Genomic DNA, 8,946 nt, shown 5'->3' on the forward strand with positions numbered 1-8,946 from the left:
TTACAACAGGAGTATAACCTACCTGGCTGGCATGAAAATTAACCTTGGGAATAGCGTGCACCATTCGCTATTTAAGTGCATAGATTACATGTATTTTTTCCCCTGCCTGTGTTTCCAGACAGGTGCATGATAATGGTCCATTCTAAATCCCAAAAATGTCACACATATATTATTTTGTATATGTAAAGAGAAGATTAAATCAAGAATAGTCTGATGGGTGACAATATTAGCCTATCACTTGTGAATTATATATTTGCTGCCGGGAAACCTCGAGGCATTATCAAGCGCTTGTCAAATTGTGAATGAGAAACTGATGAAGTGTGTACAGCCTGTGCAAGAAACAAAGCAGAGCTCATGCCTTTCATGCAACTGTTTTCACATCATTAGAGTCCCATCATGCAGCCTTAGAATGTATTAAAAATCTAAAAACATACAGTATAGCCCAATATTTGTATCACAACTAAAGTGGCTAAATAACTTTACAACGGGTGTAGAGCCTAACTGGCATACATATGCAGTGCATGAGTTTCAAGTTCGGGGAAGATCATTTTCACCATAGAAATGCACCTTTTATAATAATAGCATTACATGCATAATCGCATTTGCGGTCACTTTTGAGAATGGTGTTTTCCTGCTAATGGAACATTTGCGCTTATAGCCTACTGTCATGTGCGCATTACTGTGCTTATAATGTGAAGAAATAGCCTAATAATTTATCAATATTTTCGGCTAAAATGTTCTAATCTGTTGCGTCCGCCTCATTACCTAAAAAAGTTATTTTGATGCTAGTGGTTGTATTAATTTGGGATCTATCACATCCCACAAAGCAGAGCTCATGCCTTGCAACTTCTTCAAATCCTCATTAGAGTTGCATCATGCAGCCTTAGAATGTATTAACATCTAATTATATAGCACAATGTTTGTTTCACAACCAAAGTTACATAAATAACTCTATATTAAGCATTTAGGAGTACCTGTTTCTTTGGTAACCTATCAATACAGAATAGTGTGCTCACTTCTCCAAATCGTTTGGAGAAAACATCCTTTATATTTTATTCAGCTATGTTCAATTGTATTCTTCATACTATAAAATAATATAAAGAAAATCTTGTCTGCTAAATTAACTGGTGTAGCCTACAGCCATATAGCATAGCCAGATCAGGGCCTAACATCAAATCAAACTTTATTTGTCACATTCACCAAATACAACAAGTGTAGACCTTACTGTGAAATGCTTACTTACAAGCCCTTAACCAACAGTGCAGTTCAAGAAGAGTTAAGAAAATATTTCTCAAATAAACTAAAGTTGAAAAAAAATCTAATAATAAAAAGTAACACAATAACGAGGCTATATACAGGGGGTACCGGTACCGAGTCAGTGTGCGGGTGTACAGGTTAGTTGAGGTAATTTGTACATGTAGGTAGGGGTGAAGTGACTATGCATAGATAATAAACAGCGAGTAGCAGCAGTGTACAAAAAATGGGGCTGGGGGGGGGGGGGTCAATGCAAATAGTCCATTTAATTAATTGCTCAGCAGTCTTATGGCTTGGGGGTAGAAGCTGTTAAGGAGCCTTTTGGTCCTAGACTTGGCACTCTGGACCGCTTGCCGTGCGGTTGCAGAGAAAACAGTCTATGACTTGGGTGACAATTTTTAGGGCTTTCCTCTGACACCGCCTATTATATAGGCCCTGGATTGCAGGAAGCTTGGCCCCAGTGATGTACTGGGCTGCACGCACTACTCTCTGTAGCGCCTTACGGTCAGATGCCGAGAAGTTGCCATACCAGGCGGTGATGTAACCAGTCAGGATGCTCTTGGTGGTGCAGCTGTAGAACGTTTTGAGGATCTGGGGACCCATGCCAAATCTTTTCAGTCTCCTGAGGGGGAAAAGGTTTTGTCGTACCCTCTTCACGACTGTCTTGGTGTGTTTGGACCATGATAGTTGGTTGGTGATGTGACACCAAGGAACTTGAAACTCTCGACCCGCTCCACTACAGCCCTGTCGATGTTAATGGGGGCCTGTTCGGCCCGCCTTTTCCTGTAGTTCACGATCATCTCCTTTGTCTTGCTCAAATTGAGGGAGAGGTTGTTGTCCTGAGACCACACTGCCAGTTCTCTGACCTCCTCCCTATAGGCTGTCTAATCGTTGTCGTTGACCAGGCCTACCACTGTTGTGTCGTCAGCAAACTTAATGATGGTGTTGGAGTCGTGTTTGGCCACACAGTCGTGGGTGAACAAGGAGTACAGGAGGGGACTAAGTACACACCCCTGAAGGCGCCCCAGTGTTAAGGATCAGCGTGGCAGACCTGTTGTTGCCTACCCTTACCACCTGGGGGCGGCCCGTCAGGAAGTCCAGGATCCAGTTGCGGAGGGAGGTGTTTAGTCCCAAGGTCCTTAGCTTAGTGATGAGCTTCGTGGGCACTATGGTGTTGAACGCTGAACTGTAGTTAATGAACAGCATTCTCACATTGGTGTTCCTTTTGTCCAGGTGGAAAAGGGCAGTGTGGAGTGCGATTGAGATTGCGTCATCTGGACAACATAAGGATAACTCAGAGTATGCTATTATGTTCTTCTGAAACAGACTACATTTTCTTCATTTCATGTTTCTTTAGACCCGTCTAAAATAAATAATGGATTTAATGTGATGGTGTAGGCTATATTACATGGATTTATTTGGCTTTTTAAAATGTAGATGTTTCAAAATGCTATCTGTTCAAAAAGAGTGACATGCCATACTCTTTTTGGCCAGACAGCATCAGATACATGGGTTACATATAGTAAGACAGAGGGGCGCTGTTTTGCTCGCTCAGATGCTTTCTCAATTGAGATAGTTTCAGCCACTTGCGAAATGAAGGAAAGTTTGTGGGTGCACAGTACACTGTTTGGATGTTGGAATTATGGGCTACACATGTCCTCTGCCCGGGGGGGAAGGAGGTTATGCCCAGCTCATGACGCCCCTTGATGATGTGAGGCCTGAGGCAATTGCCACTTCTGCCTATTGGTAAGTCCGCTACAGAGAACTACTGACCTAGAAAAAAAGCATGGCCTACATTTTCCTGTTGAGTCCATTCAATACTGTGACCTTGGGGCTTGTGTAGAGGAGAGCAAATCCCTTTAATTTAGTTTCTATTTGGGCCTCTACAGTGCGAATTGAAACAAGGTTGAGTACCAACAATAATGAATAATGACAAGTCATTTAGAGAGGGTGGTGTGTGGGAACTACATGGCCACTGACAAGGTTGGGGTTTTCGTCAACAAAAGCAGGAGTTTTGCTGCTCACAACATTCTCTACTCTGGCCTTTATTTATATATATATATACCCGCACATCTCTGATTCAGAGTGGTTGGGTTAAATGCGGAAGACACATTTCAGTTGAATGCATTCAGTTGTACAACTGACTAGATATCCCCCTCTCCTTATACCAGACTAGCCTGCTGTTATTGTCAGTGCAGCCATATAGGCTAACCTTGGTCAAGACTGCCCCCACCTGGTAGAGTGTTGAACCAGCAGAGGATTGTCACTGATGCTCTCTCTGAGGATGTGCAGATTTTATTTGTCTAAGGTCATGAATTGTAATCTCCTATGTGAGGTGGGTATAGTGTTGATGACTTGTTAAAGCAGTATCATAATGAAATCAGTCAATATACGGCATAGAGTCAACAGATCTCGGGCTGCCCAGATGTCCTCTCTCAGCCCTCTCTGAGATGTGTTTGTGGAGGAGCTTAGGGCTCAGTCCAAACTGTGAAATCACATAGAAGTGGATTACAAGCAACAACCCCACTCGAGTGAGGCCACACACCTAAATGAATAGGGGTCGTCTTGGTCCTGCCTTAGGAATCTTGCTTTAGTTGGAATCCACATCGTAAAAGGAAAAATGTGATAGATTCCCCATATAATATACCGTATTATATGAAAGAAACAGAATAGGGACAGGAAGTAAGACTTCAGAAAATAACAGAAACAAGAAAAATAGTAAGCAGAACTGATCACAATACATGGTGAGAGTTCTTGTACATCTGCATGCAAGTCCTACTTTCACATCGTGTGTTCTCATGAATATCTGTGCATAGCTGCTTTTCTACAGCAGTCGATGGGATCCATTCAGGCCTCAGATAAGTTTGCTCTGTCTGTCACAATAACTGTCTTTCAGCTGCCTATCCATCTGTAATGGGCCTTTTCTTCCCTGTCTGTGTGCCCTGCACGTTCAGCTCCAGCTTCAGTCAGGTGACCTTGGAGCATTAGGCCCAGTGCATTATGTTCTATATTCAAGTATTCAATACTTTAAAATGTCCTTTCTGCACACATTTATCCCAGGTTTCTACGATTTATATTTCAAACGTCAACTAAGTATGAGCACAAGGTCTAACCTGGGTTAACACGGCTGTGTCGCGTCGGAGACAGGGTGTACAGGTTGCTCTTTGAACGTGGTTTTCTCCTATTCCCTTTGACGTATATTGCGCTGTGCGGTCTGGGAATGTAACATTTGAGACCGCAGTGTGATCATGGACACATGCTTGAAAGCGTTCCACAACGACAGTTCATTATTCCTCTTATCTGATTTTAGCATAGAAATATGAATGCCCGCTGTGTGCCCGCTATAACAAACAGCCCCTATCAACATGACATCTGAGTGTGTACTGTACACAGTAAATAATACCCACTATGCAGGGCATTACTTTTGACCAGAGTCACATGGGCCCCGGTCAAAAGTGGTACACTTTATTGGGAATAGGGTGCCGTTTGGGACGGAACCAGGCAGACACCATAACAACTTCTGTCCCCAATAAGTGATTTGTCAACTAAGTTATTCAGCCGAGGCCAAAGCCCCGTGCTGTGATTCAAACAGATCTCCCTGTCATTAGGCTTGGAAACTTAGGCTTTTACATGAAAGCTACGTGACACCAGTAAGAGCGACAGTTCTGGGCAATCAGTGCCGCCACCCCAGGGGTGTGGCCATATTCCCCGCTTAGGGGACTTGCATATTGGTACTGCTCAGTTGGCACGTTTCTCTTGTTGTAGCTGTGAACTGAGAGAACATCAGAGACTGCTAAGCAGACGTGCGATAATGACATGGATTTGGTTGTGTTTAGGGCCCACGGCAGGGGAGGTGGGGCACTGAGCAGCCAAGCTACTGAACCTGCAACTGTAGACCATCTCATTATATCACTAATATGGCTCGCAAACAAAAGGCATCGATAAGGAAAAGTCACTAATGAGAAAACACACGCTAAATGGGAGCTCTCTGAACTGCCCTGGCTGCTTCCAACAGGCACACACAAAATCAACACGCTGACCGACACACACAAACACAAAATGCAGGATATTTCACTTAGGCCTTCCGTTATCTTCTTCGTACTGTAGCTTTATCTATCCCTTGTAGAGGGACAATACTAACTTGGAAGAAAAAGCCTTCAATGATTGAAGAAAGGGTGATAGACAAATGACAGTACAGGAGAAACCAGGAGTCATACCATCAATCTACTTTGCTTTATCACAAACTCGTGGCCTTCTTTGGGGAATTATACATCCAGGCCTACTGTATGTGCAATATTAACAAGAAACAAGGATAGTTGTCGCCTACTACACATTCTGAGGATGGCAAACAATGCAAATGATGTGAAAGAAAAATGGCAGCCAGAGATAGCTTTAGCAGAGCAGAGGCTTCTGTTATGCCTCCTCCTAGCTGCCAAATTATTCCAGTCCCACTCATTCACTCCAAGCCCTCATCCCTAATCATCTGCCCACACTACTATGACTGCCAGCCACCGCTGCCTCTCTATACACATGGAACAGGAAAGGGGGATTATTGCACAGTTTGCTGTGAATGACTGAGAGATCCTTCAAAATGTAATGATGCTCTTAAATGATTCATTAGCACAACCGTGTATTCAGGAGGGAAGAATTCTCCCCTTTTTTTAGGAAATCTATCCAGATGTAAAATGAGGACACAGTGAAGGGGGCATTCACATTCAGTTCTGTTAGCCAGGGCATTGAGTGATAGGAACCAATAAATACTCTCTGGTTAATGATGTTGTCAGTGGGGATAATTTATGCTAGAGAGCAACACAAAAGAAGATTGTCCACAAATACCTATTGCTTTTTCCATCCTCATTAAGAAAGACTGAATGCTACTGTTTAGTGCCCGAGGCAGCAAAGCTACTCTTTGTCCCATTGATAGAGGCCATTGTGTGTACCGAATCTACGGATGACTGTGTCACGATTCCGGAAGCTATGAAACGGATGGAGGATGATAAGCCAATCAATCATTTAGTGTAGAGAGATTGATGCCTTTGGATTTCACAGCACAAAAGTGTACTATAGTGACATCAGGCCTCATTCACTTACTAAGTGTTTCCTTACTGTATGTGCAGTTTATTCTCAAATGAATACGTTTTATTTATTTATCCTTTATTTAACTTGCGAAGTTACTTTGAGATGGTTATTTTTTAAGTGAGCCATGAATGTAGGTATTTAGTAGAGGTTTTAAAGTAGGGTAGGATTTAGGGTAAATGGACAATTTATTTATTTTTTGTCATATTACTCCCTTATACCATACGATGTAAAAATAAAGAGCTTCTTAAATCGAAACCATAGATTGTACGCCTTCCAATATCAAGGGGTCATTTTATATGCACATTGAACAACATTACATTTTCATCAAATTTCTTCTTTATCACAATTCTCCTTGACCTCACCTGAAATGCATTTGTGAAATATCTTTTAGTAATTGCATCCATTTCACTGTAGCTCATTGGTTAGGCGTTGAAGTGTTTAAAAAAAAAAAATCCAGCATGAATCTAGTCCCATGCAGTTGAAAGGGCAATGTGTAAATATGTAATACTTCCAGCCAATTATCATTGGATAGTGCCTCCACATCAATTAAATTCATTTCCAATTATTTTCAATATACAAATGATATATTTAACAGGTACAACATGTTAAGGTACATTTCATTAGACCATTATACTGTATATTTGGAGACAAATACTTTTTGTCAGTCAGTAAAAAGGACAGATTGCTTTCCAGTGGACTCTCAAAAGCATTTAGTTTAGTACTGTAGCCGTCTCGGTGGCTGCCTCTCAGGTCAAGTTCTATCTGCTCCGTTCTCTTGTCGTGGGGGAACAATAACAAGCTTCCTCCGCAGACAGAGGCTGTCGTGTACGTCAGTGGAGGCTGCTAAGGGGAGGACGGCATAATAACGGCTACGACGAAGCGAATGGAATGGCATCAAAACCATGTGTTTGATGAATGTAAAACCATTCCCCTCTTTCCGCTCCAGCCATTACCATGAGCCCGTCCTCCCCAATTAAGGGGCCACCAGCCACCTGTGGTGTTTCGTGTAAGTCTCCAGATAGAGTGCAACCTTCTGCAGGATCACCACAATCCAGACAGTGTGCCCCAGAGCAGAGAGAGCTCCAACCATGACCACCTCCAATCACAGAATTTGCATATAACAGTTAAACACAGTAGAGGGTGGAAAACGAAGCACTTTCTCTTACTCAGAAACACTAAGGGCACGTTGGACTCGGAGAGCATGAAAACCAACAACACAGAACTCTGAACAGTTACGGCAAGATCAATATGCTGCAGAACTGTAGCAAATCTTTAGATCTCAGATGTAGATCAAACAGTATCTCTTTCTAAATCCAGAAACATCCGTTTGGGGTCACTGTGCTTGCCTGCTCATTTGTCACACAAAAGAGGACTTTGAGCTGCTTAGCAGTATGTGTAGCTAAAGCAGTCCCAGTGGGCACGGTTCGGCCACCATGCTGTTTAAACAGATCAAAACAAAAGCACAAAGATGCTTGCCGGCCGCGGGAGCTCTTTAGTTCCCTCAAAATCTGGCTTGATTTGCTTCTACCCGGCAGGCATCTAGCTGTGTCCCCTTGGACTGGAACCATCAGTTATTCTAACACAGTATCAGTTACTAAATGCTGTTTTTGGTGAGAATATTCCAGTTGATTGTCCCTACTCCCAGTGGGCAGCTCTGTCAATACACATTTCTTTCTGGATTCTTACTGTATATCAGCCTTCTGCATATTTCAGTGAAATTTTACATTAAACTGACATTGTGTTATCACTATAAAATTATACCAAGCGAGAGAAAGAGTTAGCTACCTCTTGAAGGAAAGAAATTCATACAAGAACATCGCCTGGTGTTGAGGGTAATCCACACAAAAAACATGAGTGGTGACACTACAAATATGGCTGAAGAGAGGACATTAAAAAAGCCATGAACCAATGGCTTGTCTGATGTAAAAATGAAAAACTAAAATGGGATTTTTGTGTGACAGGATTAGCATTCCACCCCAAAGCGGAGATTGTTGGGGAGAGGGGTGCATGGCCACTTCAGCATGCCCGCTCAGAGCTGAAAGCACTGGGAGCCCAGTAGTAAGTGATGCTCCGGCTCATTTCAATGGGCACTTAGAGGCTCAGCCTCTCGTCCACATACTGTGAAAATGTATCTGTAGTGCTGCCCTGTGAGTAAGTGTGTATCTATGTGTCCCTTTGTCAATGTCAAAAAGCTCGCTGTACCCATTGCTGTGCTTTGAGGCACTCTTCCGTCCTGCACACTGAGTTCATTTGGAATATGAACTATAGTACACACAAAATACAGCTTTCTCAGAATAGCACCATGTAAACTTTGAGTTGTGTGATGCAGTTAAATTTACAATATATTGATCATGGTTTCCTGCTTTAAAAAAAAAAGTATAATGTAATGGGTTAGTTACAGTATGTTAAACTGCTTGCTTATTCCAACTCAAATTTTACTGCTCTAGCCCTCTGACTGTAATCCGAAACACAATCAACTGTCTCTCTAGAATCACAATGCGGACCAAATAGCACCCTATTCCCTACATAGTCTCTGGTCAAAAGTAGTGCACTAATGGGCCCTGATCAAAGTAGTGCACTTTATAGGGAATCGGGTGCCATTTGGAATGCATA

The sequence above is a fragment of the Salvelinus namaycush genome, chromosome 24 (genome assembly GCF_016432855.1).
Source record: "Salvelinus namaycush isolate Seneca chromosome 24, SaNama_1.0, whole genome shotgun sequence".
In the NCBI taxonomy this organism is placed as follows: Eukaryota; Metazoa; Chordata; class Actinopteri; order Salmoniformes; family Salmonidae; genus Salvelinus; species Salvelinus namaycush.